Source organism: Cetorhinus maximus, chromosome 28 (assembly GCF_964194155.1).
Source record: "Cetorhinus maximus chromosome 28, sCetMax3.hap1.1, whole genome shotgun sequence".
In the NCBI taxonomy this organism is placed as follows: Eukaryota; Metazoa; Chordata; class Chondrichthyes; order Lamniformes; family Cetorhinidae; genus Cetorhinus; species Cetorhinus maximus.
In genome coordinates, this window is record NC_135906.1 from 5,280,345 (window position 1) to 5,299,041 (window position 18,697).

At 49.4% G+C, this 18,697-nt stretch overlaps 1 protein-coding gene across 1 annotated transcript in view; it reads right to left on the minus strand.

Moving 5' to 3' along the window:
• Positions 1–680: 680 nt before the first annotated feature.
• Positions 681–18,697, minus strand: part of LOC144668989 (EVI5-like protein) — a 96,623-nt gene continuing 78,606 nt past the window's right edge. The window contains exon 5 of the mRNA XM_078531525.1: positions 681–697. The gene's annotated coding sequence lies outside the window, so the exon portion shown is untranslated. The remainder of the gene's footprint in view (positions 698–18,697) is intronic.

The following is an 18,697-nucleotide window of genomic DNA, read 5'->3' on the forward strand; positions in this document are numbered from 1 at the left end:
AGCCCTGCTCATTCTGGATACTGATGTGACCAAGCTGGCAACAGAGTCCCTGAATGAGGCTGAGCGAAGGATGCAGGAGAGGTCTCCAGGTGGTGAGTTGGCCGACTGCTGGTTTCCATTTCCCCCTCAGTGTTTCCTTCACTAACCATTGGTTTCTCATTGCTTTGTAGGTGTGGAGTCTGAGGTGGTCCTGATCGTGGCCCTGACTGTGACAGCTGTCTCCCTGATCTCTGCTTCATTCTGGAGGTTATTAGCTATGAGGAGAGGTTGGAGAAACTCGGATTGTTCTCACTAGAGCGACGGAGATTGAGGGGCGACTTGATAGAAGTTTACAAAATTATGAATGGCATGGACAGAGTAGATAGTCAGAAGCTTTTTCCCAGGGTGGAAGAGTCAATTACTTGGGGACATAGATTTAAGGTGAGAGGAGAAAACTATAGAGATGTGCGGGGCAAGTTTTTTTACACAGGGTAGTGAGCGTCTGGAAGTCGCTGCCAGAGGAGGTGGTGGAAGCAGGTACGATAGTGGTGTTTAAGAGGCAGCTTGACAACTACATGAATAGGATGGGAATAGAGGAATATGGACCCCGGAAGTGCAAAATGTTTTAGTTGACGGGCAATATGATCGACGCAGGCTTGGAGGGCCGAAGGGCCTGTTCCTGTACTGTACTTTTCTTTGTTCATTGCTGGCCTTGCTCCTGTACAGGAAACACAAGCAAACTCAGGTCAAACAGTGATCAAATGATCAATAAAGCTGAGACTCCTTCTACCTTGTGTCAGGGAGCTGAATGGTCTATGCATTCTACTTGTTAGTTAAATATCTCCATGGACATAATGACTGGTGTTAGTCTATCCAAGCACAGAACTAGGCCTCCTGAATGATGGGTTTACTGAAGGTTGAGAGAGGCAGGAATTGCTCATTTTTTTTCTGGGTGCTTCAGACCCCAGGCTTGGTATCTATAGCCACCCAGTGTTGGGGAGGGGGTGTGAGCAGGTCTGGCATGTGGGGGAGGGGATGTGAGCAGATCTGGGACCTCCTTGTGGACCTGTTCCTGAGCCTGGCTGGTGTGGGTGTTTACTCAGGCTGCCTCACTCTCATCCATGGTGATGTTCACCACCTGGAGAGGGGGCTCACTGTATTGGAGTGTTTGAGGTTTGCTGTCATCAGTGGTGCCAGAAGGACCGAGTGGATGATCCATCTCAGCCTCCTCCTGAGGTCTCCAGCATCAGATGCCAGTCTTCAGCCGAGTTGGTTCACTCCTCATGATTAAAGAAATGGCTGAAGGCCCTGGATCTGCATCTGCACTGGCCCTTACAATATTCCAGCAATAGTACTGAAGGCTTGTGCTCCAGAACTTGCCGTTCCCCTGTTCAAGCTGTTCCAGTGCGGCTACAACACTGGCATCACCCAGCAAAGTGGAAAATTGCCCATATGTGACCTGTCCACACAAAAAGCAGGACAAATCCAACCCAGCCAATTCCTGCCCCATCAGTCGACTCTCGATCATCAGCAAAGTGATGGAAGGGGTTGTCACAAGTGCTGCTTGATAGCACTGTCGCTGCTCACTAACACTCAGTTTGGGTTCTGCCAGGGCCACTCTGCTCCTGACCTCATCACAGCCTTGGTCCTCAGGGCAGTGTCCAAACCCCAAACATCTTCAGCTGCTTCATCAAAGACCTTCCCTTCATCATAAGGTCAAAAATGGGGATGTTCACTGATGATTGCACAATATTCAGCTTCATTCAGGACTCCTCAGATACTGAAGCAGCCCATGTCCAAATGCAGCAAAACCTGGACAATATCCAGGCTTGGGCTGACAAGTGGCAAGTAACATTCGTGCCACATGAGTACCAGGCAATGAACACTTCCCACCAGAGAGAATCTAACCACCTCCCTTTGAAATTCAATGGCATTACCACCACTGAATTCCCCACTATCAACATCCTGTGGGTTACCATTGACCTGAAACTGAACTGGGCGAGCCACATAAATACTGTGGCTAAAAGGGCAGGTCAGAAGGCATGAAACCCGCAGTGAGTATTTCCCCTCCTGATTCCATTAAGCCTGTCCACCATCTACAAGTCAGGAGTGTGATGGAATAATCTCCCCTTGACTAGACAAGTACAGCTCCAACAACACTCGAGAAGCTTGACACCATCCAGGGCAAAGCAGCCCACTTGACTGGCACCCCATGCTCAATCATTCGCTCCCTCCATCACCAATACACAGTGCACAAGATGCTCTGCAGAAACTCACCAAGGCTCCTAGAACAGCACCTTCAAAATCCACAAGCACTACCATCTAGAAGGACAAGGGCAGCAGATAAATAGGATCACAACCAACTGGATGTTCCCTGCTAAGCCACTCACCATCTGACTTGGAAATATATCGCCGTTCCTTCACTGTTGCTGGGTCCAAATCCTGGAACTCCCTCCCTAACAGCAGTGTGGGTGTACCTACACCACAGGGACAGCAGTGGTTCAAGAGGGTAGCTCACCACCACCTTCAAAAGGGCAATGAGGGACGGGCCATAAACGCTGGCTGAGCCAGTGATGCCCAAACCTCATGAATGAAGAAAGTATTTTGTATCTGCTTTCATGGTAGACGACACGAACAACATCCCAATAATAGTGGAAGGTCAAGGGGCTACAGGGAGCAGGGATCTTAAAACAACCACTATCACGAAAGAAAGAGTAATGGGAATACTAATGGGACTTAAAGCTAACAATTCCCCTGGACCTGATGGCCTGCATTCTAGGGTCCTATAAGAAGTGGCTGCAGAGAGAGTTTATGCATGGGCTGTCATCTTACAAAATTCCACAGGTTCTGGAGATGTAATGAAGTCAGGAGCTGAGAGTCCCTGGCGAAATCCATACTGGGCATCAATGAGCAGGTTATTGCTCAGCAAGTGCTGCTTGATAGCACTGTTGATGACTCCTTCCATTGCTTTACTGATGATCGAGAGTAGACTGATGGGGCGGTAATTGGCTGGGTTGGATTGCCCTGCTTTTTGCGTACAGGACATACACGGGCAATTTTCCACATAGCCGGGTAGATGCCAGTGTTGAGCTGTACTGGAACAGCTTGGCTAGGGGTATGGCAAGTTCAGGAGCACAAGTCTTCAGTACTATTGCTGAAATATTGTCAGGGCCCATAGCCTTTGCAGTATCCAGGGTCTTCATCTGTTTCATGATATCACGTGGAGTGAATCGAATTGGCTGGAGATGGGCATCTGTGATGCTGGGGACTTCCGGAGGAGGCTGAGGTGGATCATCCACTCAGCACTTGTGGCTGAAAGTTGTTGCAAATGCTTCAGCCTTATCTTTTTCACTGATGTGCTGGGCTCCCCCATCATTGAGGATGGGGATATTTATGGAGCTGCCTCCTCCAGTGAGTTGTTTAATTGTCCACCACCATTCACAACTAGATGTGGCAGGACTGCAGAGCTTAGATCTCATCCGTTGGTTGTGGGATTGCTTAGCTCTGTCTATCACTTGTTGCTGATGCTGGTTGGTACGCAAATAGTCCTGTGTTATAGCTTTACCAAGTTGACACCTCATTTTTAGGTATACCTGGTGTTGCTCCTGGCATGCCCTCCTGCACTCTTCATTGAACCAGGGTCAATCGCCTGGCTTGGTGATGATGGTAGAGTGGGGGATATGCAGGGCCATGAGGTTACAGGTTGTGTTCGAGTACAATTCTGCAGCTTCTGATGGCGCTCAGCGCCTTATGGAAGCCCAGTCTTGATTTGTTAGATCTGTTTGAAATCTATCCCATTTAGCACAGTGGTAGCGCCCCACAACACGATGGAGGGTATCCTAAATGTGAAGGCAGGACTTGGTCTCCACAATGATTTGTGCAATGGTCACTCCTACCGATACTATCATGGACAGATGCATCTGCGACAGGCAGATGGGTGAGGATGAGGTCAAGTATTTTTTTTTCCCCTTATAGGTTCCCTCACCACCTGCCGTAGATCCAGTCTAGCAGCTATGGCATTTAGGATTCAGCCAGAGGTGGTGCTAATGAGCCACTCTTGGTGATGGACATTAAGGTCCCCCACCCAGAGTACATTCTGTGCCCTTGCCACCCTCGGTGCTCCCTCCATTTGGTGTTCGGTATGGAGCAGCACTGATTCTTCAGCCGAGGGAGGAGGGAACGTGGTAATCAGAAGGAGGTTTCCTTCATGTTTGACCTGATACCATGAGACTTCATGGGGTCAAGAGTCGACACTCCCTCCCGACTGTATACCACAGTGCCGCAACTTCTGCTGGGATGATGATGATGGTGGTGTCCGGGACCTAATCTGTAAGGTATGATTCCATTGCTTCACTAGCCCCCAGATGTTAGTTAGGAGGACTTTGCAGTGTTGACAAGGCTGAGTTTGCCGTTGTCATTTCCGGTGCCTAGGGGAATGCTGGGTGGTCCTTCCGGTTTCATTCCTTTGTTTGGAGCTTTGTTGTGGTTTGATACAACTGAGTCGCATGGAAGAGTCAACCACATTGTGCTCTGGAGTCACATGTTGGCCAGACCAGGTAAGGATAGCAGATCAGACGGGTTTTGACAACAATTGACAATGGCACCATGGTCATCGTTAGACTTTTAATTCCACATTTTTCATTGAATTCGAATTCCACCACCAACCATGGCAGGATTCAAACCCTGGTCCCCAGTGCATTACCCTGGGTCTCTGGGTTACTCGTCCAGTGACAATTCCACTACACCATCGCCTCCCCTCAACACTGAAACCCATTGTTAAGGAAGCAGGAGCAGAAAATTGAGAAAATCAGAATACAAACGGCAGATTAGTTTTGTGAAAAGGAAATTGTGTTGGACAAGTTCATGTGAGTTGTTTGAGGATGTAACAAGCAGGGTGGATAAAGGGGAACCAGTAGATGTAGTGTATTTGGATTTCCAAAAGATATTTGATAAGATGCCATATAAAAGGTTATTATCCAAGGCAAAAGTTCCTGATGTTGGGAGTAATATATTTGCATGGATAGAGGTTTGGGTAACTAAAGGAAAGAGAGTCAGGAGAATTAGCTCATTTTCAAATTGGCTAACAGTCACTAGAGGAGTGTCCCAGGGACCCGTGCTGGAATCTCAACTACTTACAATCCATATGAGCGACTTGGATGAAGGGACCGAGTGTATTATTGACAAATTTGCATCCAATACAAGGATAGGTGGGAAAGCAAATTGCCAGGACACACAGATCAGGATTTTCCAGCACCATCTGTCACCAGGATCTTCCGGTCCCGCCAAATGTTAATGGAACTTTGGCTGACCTGCCCCATCCCCTGTGATGGGCACTGCCACATGGGGCTGGAAAATCCCGGCAAAGGGATATCGATGGGTTAAGGGAGTCGGCCAATATTTCAGAGATGGATAAAAATGTGGGAAAACGTGAGGTTACCCACTTTGGCAGGAAGAACAGAAGAGCAGAATATTATTGAAATGCAGAGAGACTGCAGAATGCTGCAGTACAGAGGGAACTGGGTGTCCCTCATACATGAAACTCCAAAAGTTAGCATGCAAGTCCAGCCAGGAATTAGGAAGGCAAGTTGAATGCTGGGCTTCATTACAAGGGGGACAGAGTGTAAAAGTGGATTTCTTACCAGGAGGGCCGATTTCAATCCTATTAACATTCTAAACACCTCAATCTGATCATTGCTCAATCTTCTAAACTCAATGGAATACAAGCCAGGCTTATACAACCTCTCCTCATAATTTAACCCTCGAAGCACCGTTTTTATTCTGGTGAATCTACCCGGCACTTCCTGTGCTGGGTGCCCAGAACTGAATATAATATCCAGATGGGGTTTGACCAAGGTTCAATACAACTGAAGCAGAAATTCATTCCTTTTACAATCCAGCTTCCTTGAGGTAAGTGTCAACATTCCACTCATCGTTTTTTTATTGCTACCTTTACCTGACCACCAGCTTTTAATGATTTGTGTCCTTGGAATCTCAAACCACTTTGTTGAGAGTCCCGATGTCACCACGCGCCATCGCGATATTTAGCTGGGCGGGCGCGCGATGAAGTGTGACGTTCGCCTGCCATTAATTAAAGGGCTTGTTAAGGCCCTTAACTCGGCAATCAACGCTGATTTTGAGGTGCCCGTGTGATCATCGGCTCTGTGCACGGGCACAACGGGCAGGCGGGTAAGTGACTTTTTAATGAAACTCATCCACGGGCGGGATATGTGGGCTCAGTGGGGTTGTCAGTGTTTTATGTGAAACATTTATTGCAGCAAGTTTTTTAAACTTGCCTGTGTGACCTGTAGCAGCTCAGAACGAATTCCAGCAGCTTTCTCTGTACTTTGATGCTTCAGCTCAGCACTCTCCAGTCAGGAACCTTTATCGGGCCTGCAGCTTTCCAGAGGCCTCCATTCAGCCTGGGTATGGGTTCTGACATCTCCACTGGAGGCAGCTCCTCTGAGGAGGAAGGGAGGGATAGAATAAGGAGGAGGCCAGGAGTGGACAATCAGCCTCCAGGGGAGCCACCTTTGGGAGGCCAGGCACAGGCACAAGGGGCGCAGGGCTAAGAGGGAGTCCAAGGTGGAAGGGGCCGCAGAAGACGCCACTATCCCACTGCCAGGATATACAGGCAGCGAAGCAGCTACCTCAATATGACTGAGGTGCAGTGCTGAAGGAGGCTCCGACTGTCAAAGGAAACAGTCAACAGCATCTGTCAGATGCTTGGCCCTGTGATCTCCCCTAACTGTGTGGGTGGACACCCCATGCCAGCGGTGCTGAAGGTCAAAGTTGCCCTCCAATTCTATGCCTCAGGCTCCTTCCAGGGCTCAGTGGGTGATCTTTGTGGTGTCTCCCAATCAGCTGTCCACACTTATGTCAAGCAGGTTACACTCTGTTATGCTCTGTTCAGATGGGCATTGACCTCCAGTCACTTCCGCTGTGACCAGGCAAGTCAGACACAGCTAACCAGAGGCTTCGCGGCCATTGCTGGCTTCCCCCGCGTCCAGGGTGCTATAGACTGTACACATGTGGCCATCAAGGCGCCAGCAGGTGAGCCCGGTGCCTTTGTCAACAGGAAGGGCTTCCACTCCATGAACGTGCAGATACTGTATGATCACAGGATGCTGATTCTGAAAGTCTGTGCAAGGTGCCCAGGCAGCTCCCACGACGCCTACACCCTCAGACACTCCCAGGTGCTGGGGCTCTTCAGTGCTCTGACTCGGCTGGATGGATGGCTGCTGGGTGACAAGGGCTATCCCCTCAGAAGGTGACTCATGACGCCTCTCTGCTAGCCAAGAACAGAAGCTGAGCAGCGCTACAATAGGAGCCACGCCTCCACAAGGGCTGTGGCGGAGAGAGCCATCGGTCTTCTCAAGATGCGCTTCCGATGCCTGGACCGCTCAGGGGCCACACTCCAGTACCCCCCCAGATCGTGTCTTGGTGATAGTGGTTGCATGCTGCACTCTCCCCAATCTTGCACTGGAAAGGGGGGATGCAGTGGACGATGAAGACCTTGATGCAGTGTATGAGGCTGCACACGATGAATCCAGCAGTGCCTCAGAGGATGAGGAAGCAAAGGGCAATGATGAGGGGCAGCACGCCAACCCGCTACTACACCAAGGAGGCAGGGACACCCGGGAGACTTTAATCCAACGAACCTTCAGCTAGCTCCGCACAAATGGATCTGCAGGACCAGAATTGCCTGGCGCATCCATAAGCGGCACTTAGGTGCTACATCTTCCACCTCATCAGCTGCAACGAAGGGCTTCCTACATAAACATCAATGTCCACTCAAATACTCATGATATGTCTGTGAAACATACAAATACAGCACAAAGAAGCCTCCCTCAGCCATGGTAACACATGTGGACTTTATTTCCATCCATCAGATGGTGCCACAAAAATCAAAACAAAATGTTGCTCCAACATTGAAAAATAGAAATTCCCTAATCTCGGGCCAACACAAAAGCACCAGTGACAAAACCGTGGTGGGCCTAACGTGCCTTATGCTTGCGTTTGTGGGTGCTACGTCTTGGTGCTGCCCCATCGCTCGGAGTGGCTTGTGAGACAGCCTGCTGACTCTGCTGTCCTGTTGGCCTCGATGACCTTGGCGGACGTCATCTGGCCCGTGGAGCCTGTGCTGGCACAGCCTGGGAGGGAGTGGCCAGTTCCACAGCTGGCACCTCCCCAGTTGTCGCAGCCTCAATGGATGCAACGGTCACTGGCAGAGGGGCAGAGCTGCTGCCCTCATCCGGAGCGCCCTGAGAGGAGCACGCACAGACAACAGGCAGCTGCTGTGCTGATGTGAGGTCACTTTGGACCTCCCTGCTCCCTGCAGGTGGATGGGCACCGCGCTGGGACAGTTGGTGCCCAGAACAACTTCCACATTGCCAATGACCACCTGTGGCCAGTAGCGCTGTGAGGACTTGCAGGTCTGAGCGTAACCCCATCAGAAGCTGATCAATTTGTTTGAAGCCCCTCTCGATGAGCGTCGACAATCTCTCCATGGAGGAAGCCTGACGCTCTGACATGAGGTTCATGCCATCACTGACACTCTGCCTGGATTCCTCCACCACAGAGACCAAGTGAAGCACACACTCATGCAACACTCCCAGATTCTCCCGCGCACCCGGCCGCTTGTCCTGCAGCTGCTGCATGGCGGACATCTCCAGAGGCACATCATCACTGCCGGACTCAGCATGCGCCTAGTCCCCTGCAGTCCTCTGGCTGCTGGCACCATCGGCTCTCTCTGTCTGTGCCATCTCCTCCAGCGATTGTGAAGTGCCCTCTCCTCTGTGCTACGGGACACTAGCTGATGTTACATTCCACACTGATGTGGTAGTCGCTGCGCTGATGCCTGCCTCACTGAAATGGTGTGACGCTCGTGACAATTGATACCCCTCAGGTGTGGAAGGGGGCATCTGGACATCCTCATTGCGGCCATGCTCTGATGATGCTGAAATTAACAAGGACAGTGGGTCAGTTAGCGTTCAGTCAGCAACACAATTCATCCCTTTCCCCCCAGGCTCATAATGTGCTCAACCTTCAAGTACCAAAGGAGAGGAACATTGGTGGGGTGGTGAATAGTCAGGAGGAGGCCCAAACATTACAGGTGCATACAGACAGGCTGGTCAGATGGCCTAAGGAATGCCACATAGAATGTTATGTGGATAAGTGTGAGGTTATGCACTTGGGCAGGACAAACAAGGTACGGGAAAACAGGAGAAATGGTAGGACCGTGGAAAGTAAGGATGATTACAGGGACCTTGCTGGGCAGACCCGTTAAGGTAGCAGAACAGGAACATGGTGCAGGGAGAACCCATCTTCTCATCAACCACTAAGCCTGATGTAGGCATGGTCACTATCTGCTTGACCACCCAGCTCACGCCAAATGCCCAATGCAGTAACGACACAAAGACATGGAGGGAGGCAGGTTGGCCTCAAAGGCTAAGGCTACCTGCTGGGTTAAATGGCCAAGGTCAACATGGTCCTCACCCTTCCAAAGCGCAACAAATCATTGAAGCGCTTGTGACACTGGATCCATGTTCACTGCACAACATCCCTGGAAGTGACCACCTCCGCCACCTCCTGCCAGGCCCACTTCATCACATGGGGGGGCCCTCCTCCTCCCATCCTGGGGAAACAGGACCTCTCGCCGGGCTGCCACCTCCTCAACAAGGGCAGCAAGGCAGTCATCAGAGAAGCGAGGGGCACATTGGCCCCCTGCTGGCCTAGCCTGCAGCCTGCCCTGCTCCTGGCCCACACCCTGCAGCCTGCCCTGCTCCTGGCCCACACCCTGCAGCCTGCCCTGCTCCTGGCCCACACCCTGCAGCCTGCCCTGCTCCTGGCCCACACCCTGCAGCCTGCCCTGCTCCTGGCCCACACCCTGCAGCCTGCCCTGCTCCTGCCCCACACCCTGCAGCCTGCCCTGCTCCTGGCCCACACCCTGCAGCCTGCCCTCCTCCTCTGGCCTTCCCTCTACCACAGCCTGCTGTGCAGACCCCCTGCAGTACAACCTGGAGCTGGCCATGGTGATCAGCCTAAAGGAGGCTGCCTGGCCTTATTTTATACAGACTGCCGGTTCCCCATTGGAACCAGCGGTCTGGACACGCCCGCAGCAATTTTAAAAGTCCCGCTCTCCACGAGAGTGTGAAATGCGCTGGGTGGGCCTTAATTGGACCCCCTGCGAAAAATGGCAGTGCTGCCCACAATTGCTTCAGCTCCACCCACCCGCCGAACGGAAAATTCAGCCCATGTTTTCCAAGCCACATTTTAAGTTGTTGCAGATTTTAGAAGTTAGAAGTTTCCCCCAATGTTTCACTGATGTGAGACTGGCTGGTTTGTAGTTACAGGGTTTATCCCCCTCTACTTTTTTAAACCGGGTGGAACATTAACAACCCTCCAGTTCTCTGGCATCACCCCCATATCCAAGGAGGTTTGAAAGGTTATGGTCAGTGTGCCCACTATTTCCACCATTCCTTCAATCACTCCATTATTGTTGGCTGCCTGGCCATCAAGCTCTGGAATTCCCTCCCTACACATCTCCACCTCTCAATCTCACCTTGCTCCCCGAAAGCCACTCCATAAAACTTACCACTTTGACCAAGCTTTTAGTCATTTGACCTAATATCTCCTTATGTGCCTCAGTGTCATATTTTGTTTTATATTGCCCCTGTGAAGTGTCTTGAGGGGGAAAGGAAGAAGTGGAGGATCATGATCAACATTTACTTTATTAATTTTAGTGTCATTGTTTTTGCCATTTAATCTCTCCTGCCTTCACCACAATATAAAATTTCTTGTTTGTTCTTTCAGGTAGAATCATTGCAATAGATCCCTGGACACAGTGCTTCTGAAAATCTCAATTTCCTGAAACAATCTGAAAGCTTTGTTCCGACCCTGAAGAATAATTTTCCTATTTATTCCCCTTCCTCACAGCTAACTCAGTGACGATTGTGACCCTGTCTAAGGGAAAATGTGGTCTCTCTAAATGTGTGAATTACTACCTGGTGGCCATGGCAGCAGCAGATCTACTGGTAATTATCATCGACCTGATATTGAGACACATTCCAATTGTTTATTGGGAACAGTTTCTTTTCCTGAAGTTGATGCCGATATGTAATATCCATGGCATCCTGCTTCATGCAGCCACTGACTGTTCTGTCTGGTTCACCGTCACTTTCACCTTTGATCGCTTCGTGGCCATTTGTGGCCAGAAGCTGAAAAGTAAATATTGCACCAGTAAAATGGCAGCTATGGTTCTGGGAACAGTGACTGTTCTGAGCTGTTTAAAGAATATTATCTGGTATTTTATATACACAGTTCGGTATTTGCTGTTCAACTCCCCCTTCTTTTGTTTCGTACCAGAGTCTGTTCGGTTTTCTACAGTCTGGGTATCAATTGAGTTCCTGCATCAGATTATAACCCCGTTTATCCCATTTGTTGTGATTTTGCTGCTCAATGTTTTCACTGTCAGACACATTTTAGTGAGCAGCAGAGCCCGCAGGAGACTCCGGGCTGACAGCAGTGGGGAGAGTCCCAGAGACCCAGAGGTGGAGAGTCGAAGGAAATCCATCATTTTACTGTTTGTTATCTCGGCCAATTTCATCCTGTTATGGACAACGTTAATGGTTTATTCTGTATGGTACCGGATGTGGTTGTTACGGTATAGGTCTGTACAGTTTCATGTAGTTGTAGAGGAGTTAGGTTTCATGCTGCAGCTCCTGAGTTGCTGCACAAACACTTGTATTTATGCCGTGACCCAGACTAAGTTCAGAGAGCAGTTGAAGAATGTGCTGAAATATCCGTTAAATCTAATTGTTCAATTAATTCAATGATGAAAAGAACTGAATCACCGGGATTAAAATTGTACAGTTGAAGGCTCATTGAGCTGAAATGTTTCACAGTATCACAATATCTTTAGAGTGCAGAAGGAGGACATTCGGTCCATCGATCCTGTACTGGCTATCTGAAAGAGCTTTCCACCTAGTTCCACTCCCCTGCCTTATCCCCGTCACCTTGCACATTCTCTCCTACATTGGGCAGAGTTTAATGGGGCCATCGAGAGTGGGAATGTGGTGGGCGGAGTGACTTAATCTGGCAGGAACCGAAATCTCATCTTCCCGATGGCAGAAGGTGGTGACATTGTGGATTTGTCACTGGACTTGTCATCCCTGAGACCCAGGGTAATGATCTGGGAACCCAGGTTCAAATCCCACCATGGCAGATGGTGAAATTTGAATTCAATAAAAATCTGGAATTAAAAGTTTGATGATGACAACAAAACCATTGTCGAGTATTGTAAAAACCCATCTGGTTCACTAATGTCCTTCAGGGAAGAAAATCTGCTGTCCTTACCTGGTCGCCCTACATGTGACTCCAGACCCACAGCAAAGTGGCGGACTCTTAATGCCCTCTGAACAAGGGCAATTAGGGATGGGCAATACATGCTGGCCCAGCCTGCAACGCCCACATACCATGAATGAATGAAAAAAAAGATTTTAATGGGTTGAGTTGGCGACGTTTCAGTGGTGGGTCGGCATTCACAGTGTCCGATGACGGGAACTTCTTTTCCCTACATGAGCATCCCATGAATACTCATTAAATTACAACTTTTCCACATTAAGTCCGACCATCAAGATTAAGTCAGCGGTGAACGGGAAACTTGTGCCACCTGATTTAGGACTGGTTAAAGGTGGCATGTACCAGGTGAGCTGGTCCATTTGGTCAAGCGGTGAGTGGTTCTCTTTGCTGAACTCTGAGGCAAAGAGTAGGGGAAGAGGAGAATGTTCACGGACATGGACTGTCAGTAGCAGCAAGAGCGGAGAGGGGGGTATTGCAGGTTGGGTCGGGGTATCAATGGGAGCAACAGAGAGACACTGGGGGGTTGGGCAGTGTGGGTAGGGGTGAAGAATTGGGAGGAGAGCAAATGTCTGGCATACTGGGTTGAGTCCATCCTGTCAGATGTCATTGTGTCCTGGGTGGCAGTTATACCCCACAGGGAAGATCCACACTCAGAGAGGGCAGTTGAAGCTTGATGGAGGGCAGGTGCAGCTTGAGGGAGGGCAGGTTAATGGTGTCTGAGGGTGAGTCGAGGGCTTCGCATTGCACAATGTGGCATTGCAGGGAGGAGAGGAATTGCCAGGTGAAGACATGAGGAGCTGCTCTCTGACTCAGGTGAGGATGATGGTGAGGATTCTGAGGAAGAGGCCAGGAATGTTGCAGCACCTTTCCAAGATGTGAGGGCCATGGAGGGATGTGCCAGGAATGTCAGAGACTCGTCTTGTGCAGGAATGAGGCACCGAACTGAGCCACACACCATCACCTGTAAACCATTGCCACCTCAGAATGGTCACCCATCTCTGCCAGCTTCAACCCTCCCTCCACCCGGAGCAACTCCCACTGTTCCCGGACAGCCTGGAGGAGAACCTGCAGGGAGGCATCACTAAACCATGGAGCCACTCTTTGTCTCACCTCAGACATATGACTGAGCAGGGGTGGGAGTGAGGGGGTCCCAGGAGGTGATTGGACTTTGGGGGAGGTGAAGCAGGGGGACCCAGGAGGTGATTGGACTGTGGGGGAGGGGAGTAAAGGGGACCCAGGAGGTGATTGGACTGTCGGGGAGGGGAATGAGGGGGTCCCAGGAGCTGACTGGGCTGTGGGGGAGGGGAGTGAGGGTGTCCCCTGAGGTAATTGGATTGTGGGGGAGGGGATTGAGGGGGTTCCCAAGGGGATTAAATGAAACTACGAGGGTTTGAATGGTGCGGGTTGGGTGGAGAGTGTGACAGCCCCAAACGGGGGGTGAATTCTTCGCTTGAAAGAATAAAATTCCTTTTCTGAAATTTGTGCCCCCAGTTGAGCTGCTCCCGGCTGTGGAGCGGGCATGTTTGTCCCGGGGTCTTTTATAACCTGCCCCATTCTGCAAATTAATCACCTGACAGTGTTCGGGCATTTCCTGCCCACCCCCACCACCCGATCACACCTGCCCCACGTGCCCACCCTGTGATCACACCTGCCCCACGTGCCCACCGCATGATCACACCTGCCCCACGTGCCCACCGTGTGATCACACCTGCCCCACATGCCCACCGTGTGATCACACCTGCCCCACGTGCCCACCGTGTGATCACACCTGCCCCACGTGCCCACCGTGTGATCACACCTGCCCCACGTGCCCACCGCTGGCTCTTTACGTTTTAATTGGTCTGGTGTCCACACCGGCTCTCGACACGCAAACGGAATTGGCCTCACTCCCACTCCCACCAACGGGACCCAGGCTTCGCCTATTAAATTCCGCCCAGTGTGTCTGACCGTCCGAGATGTGGAAAAGGTTTCCGTTTAGGACAAATGCAGCAAATCAAATATCCATCCCACCCCGAGAGAGGGAAAAACCAGAGAAAAGGACAGAAGGAGATCGAGACTCAGTTAAATAGAGAAAATGGAAATATTTCCCACCCTTAATGTCTCTCTATTCCAGTCCAATCTTCAGCGCTGGGGAAATAATTTCAGAGTAAATCAGGCAGCTCGAGAGTTGAACCCAAGTGGTGACACAAAGGAAAGGAGAAAAATCCGGAATGAGCTCGGGACCTTTCGATTTTCAGTCTAACCCCCTCCCAACTGAGCTCTGTAAGGGGCTATTCAACCAAGGTGTTTGGAAGTGGGTGAAGGGGCGGAGAGACGGTGGGAGTGAGAGGGACAGTGAGTCGGCCGTGGTCAATAGAAGGTCAGGAATGAAGGTCAGAGGAACAGAACAGGCTGGAAAGACAGAAAAAGTGAGGAGCCGAGGCTGTGAGAAAGAGAGAGTAAAGGACAGGCTTGTTCAGTTGGTTGGGGTGTGGGGTTTATAATAACCGGGATCTGTGTTTGATCCTCTCCCAGCTCAGAGGGAATTGGACCAACATTCTGTCTGTACAATTATAGAATGATGCAAGGAAGCAGGAGGCCATTTGACATCTCACAGGCAATCTCCAACTTGGAATTCCTCAGCAGAGAGTTGAAGAAATGTTTGATCAAAATGAAATTCAACAACAGGATCAGACAGTCTCCCCTTGTTACCTCACAATAGCACCTCGCTGTTAAAGACTGAACTTTATTTCAGTTCATCTGTACTTGATGTATAATGCGGATCAGTGGGATTTCTGACCCATCCCTCCCTTCACAATCCAGTAGAATTGAGAAAGCAACTGGGGAATGTTATACACATGTTGTGTTCTATCGGTTTTTATAAACACTTGAATGTATTTCATGCCATGCCCAACACTGTGGGGTTTCCACTGGTGTGTGAATGAAACTCAGTCAAGCATTGATAATGGCCACAGCTGTCCAAACAATTGACTGCTCTCTGGGAAGTAAGAGGGCAGGTGGTTAAATTTTTCTCAAGGGTAGTTTTTCTTTTATGTGTGTAAACCAATGTTTTCTTTTATCAGCCAGAGCCATTTAAATCACAGTAGAAAAGATGACAGCGTAGGCTGACAGGACATTTTGTAACACGTTTCACTGGATTATGGTACTTTCTCCACTGGAAAAACACCATGATGCATGTGAACAAATTCACAAGGCTGGTCAATGTTAGGCTCAACTTACCTTTAAAAGACAGATCCTTATGATGAATCACTGCATCCAAAATACATCGAAATTACAATGCAGCATCTAATAGGGATATTTAAAAGTGTGAAAAGACTTTATACTTCCCTTTCAGAATGTTCCAGACTCCTCAGCAGGCCCTCCAATTTCTTCACGAACTCTCAAACCTGATGTGTTTTTAATGTGTTTCCAAAACCCCCGCCCACCCATGAATGGAAATGGTGTGTGGGCGGAAATCCGATTTCACCCCCATTTTAAATGGGGAAACTGACCTCAGCCGGGGAGAGGGGGGGCGGTATTTTTCACACTCGACGTTCCTGACCCACAAAAAAACCTGAGGAAAATGACATGGGCTCGGGAATGCAGAGGAAAATCGGATTTCCTCAGAAAATAAGCAGTGTGGCCATTCACACACTGAAACATGTCTCCGAACCCAGAGAGAAATTCAGCCCAGATAGAGAAATAGAGAGAGAGAGAGAGAGATGGAGGTAAAGAGGGACAGAGACAGAAAGAGAGAGAGAGAGACATGGAGGGAAATGAGAGAAAGAGACAGATTGAGAGGGAGAGAGACACCAATGGAGGCAAAGAGGGATAGAGAGAGAGGTTGTCAGGGACAAAGAGAGATTTAGTGCTCTGTAGACAGATTCAAAGTAAAAGACAGAGAGAGACAAAGATTTTGAGAAAGGAAGTGTGACAGTGGGTGTGAGACAGAGAGAGACAAAGAGAGAGAAAGACAGAAACAGACAGAAACAGATCGAGGGATCAAAAGAGAGACAGAGAGATGTGTGTCAGTAAATTGTTGAATTAATGATGTTGCCTTCTTCCTTCCCTTCCCAAATTCCGACTGACTGTCTGTTCTCTATAAATATCCGGAGTCTCCGGATGTGCCTTTCACTCCCCTGACTGTTACTGAACCGGTTTAAGAGGTGATGCATTCTTCCCCCCTTTTCCGGGACAGTGATCGTGTCCCAGGCAGTCGGATGGGAACGGAAGGTGAAGTGAAGAAAGAAAATGGAAGTAAAGCTGATGATTAAATAAAAACAAAATCCCGCAGCTGCTGGAAAACTTGTATAAAAACAGAAAATGCTAGAAAACAAAACTCTCGATGGTTTCTTGTGGTGTGGACGTACATTGTATTCGTCTCCTTGGCGCTGCTTTTTCTTCTTCTTTCTCTGTGTGGGCCGTCTCAATGCCTTGGAGGCTGAGGAAGAGCGTTCCTGTGGTGAGAAGGTGGTTTACTGGTTCGCCCACATCTGCTTTTCATTGTCTATGGTGAGAGGATGCTCCCAGGGTCCAGCATCTCTTGTGGGTGTGACGTGCTGGCTGGAAGCTGCAGTGTGTGCGCCGTGGGTTTTGTGTGGAAGAATAAAATACATCAACAGGTCAACTAAGGGTTAAACAGTTAGCACCATAGTGGAACACTACAGCACAGTTCCCTCTCTCGTTAGCACCATAGTGGAACACTACAGCACAGTTCCCTCTCTCGTGAGCACCATAGTGCAACACTATAGCACAGTTCCCTCTCTCGTCAGCACCATAGTGGAATACTACAGCACAGTTCCCTCTTTTGTTCTAGCAGGTACACCTGCAGCTGCCAGCTAATTGAGCAGGAGGGGAGAAAGGGGAGTGCCATGGGCAGGCTTCCTGGAGTCCTTGAGACGGGGCTGGGATGTCTGCCCCCAACACAAGGAGACAGGATCAAGCAATGGTCATCTGTTCTCTAGAGTGTGCACCCACTAGCACTCAAGATAAGGTCAAGCATGGTTATCTATTCTCTGTCTCACTTTTTATTACTAATTGAGCTTCCCCCAATATCCTGTATAGTCATAAATTAGAATAGACTAATTGTGTGACAATGATTCTCAATGTAATTGATCATTGAAAGTTAGACAGTCTTATCACCTTCAAGCTCTTTGATATGTACAACTTCTACTATAAATATGTGTGTGCTCTGATGCTTCCTCAGAGTGCCAGCTAGCTACCTTGTATGCTACTGGGCTCTCCGTGATATCACGATTAATAAAGGCTTCCGAGACAAACCTCCTGGGTCTGAGTGTTCACTCCGATTTCCGCGACAGTTTGTGTTGACCAGTTGAACCATCATCGGATTTGGAGGTAGAGACTTCTCAGACTGCTGGTCACTCACTTGTACCACATCTACTGGAGGTGCCATGGTAATCTCGTGGGCGGTAGGTTGGTCTGACCACTTTTCTGGGACCCACGATGATAGTGGACAAATCGGCTCCAACAAAGAGGGAAGAGAGATGGAAGGTGAAGTCCGAGTCTGAATACTCTTCAGTGTTTGAACGCTCAGAACCGTGCGGTTCTGGCTGGCCAATGACAGCTGTGGTCTTGACACCCTCTGCCCTCTGGACGAGATCCAGGACCTCGCAGATATCCCTGCTCAGGAGAGAGAAAGGCTGGTTACAGGTGACAGACATCAGCTCAAAGATCTGTTTGCTGCCATACCTCAGTGGTTTCAGGATCATGCTGATAACCGGGAGTCGGACTCCTCCTGCCCCGGAGAGTGGAGTGTCCGTCGTTCGAAACCAGAGGTCTTTGAGCCGCGGTTCCTTGTCTGACAGGACAGGCACTGAATCAAATTCAAAATTTGTCAGTTGTCCATTTACCAGAAGGTCAGCTTCCAAAATGAAGAACCACAACCTTTGACCTCACCCAAGAAGCATGGCTGTGGCTCTTCTGGGATTTCGGACACGGCCTCATGGATGACCTTTGGCCTCTCTGTGGGGGGCTGGGATTTTGAGCTGCAGAATTTACCAAAGTGTCCATGTCTGTTCCAGGGGGAGCTTTGGACCCGACTGGCAGGACACTGATCTCTCCTGTGAGGGGTTCACACCGCAGCGCTGGCAAGGACACTCTGCTGGGCAGCTCAGGAATAGCTTTCCTTTTTTTTTGGAAAAATATATTTCATTCATAAAATATCTGGAAGAACATTACAAAACATTTCTAAATCGCCCTCACAAAAAGTACAATTAAATTCAACTTTTACACATGGATCACAAGCTGCTGCAATACGATCAATGAATATTACAACCATTTCAATCTGGTCATTACAGACAATTAGACAATGGGATTGCAGTTATCAACATACATCATGTTGCTCTCTGAGATGCATCAA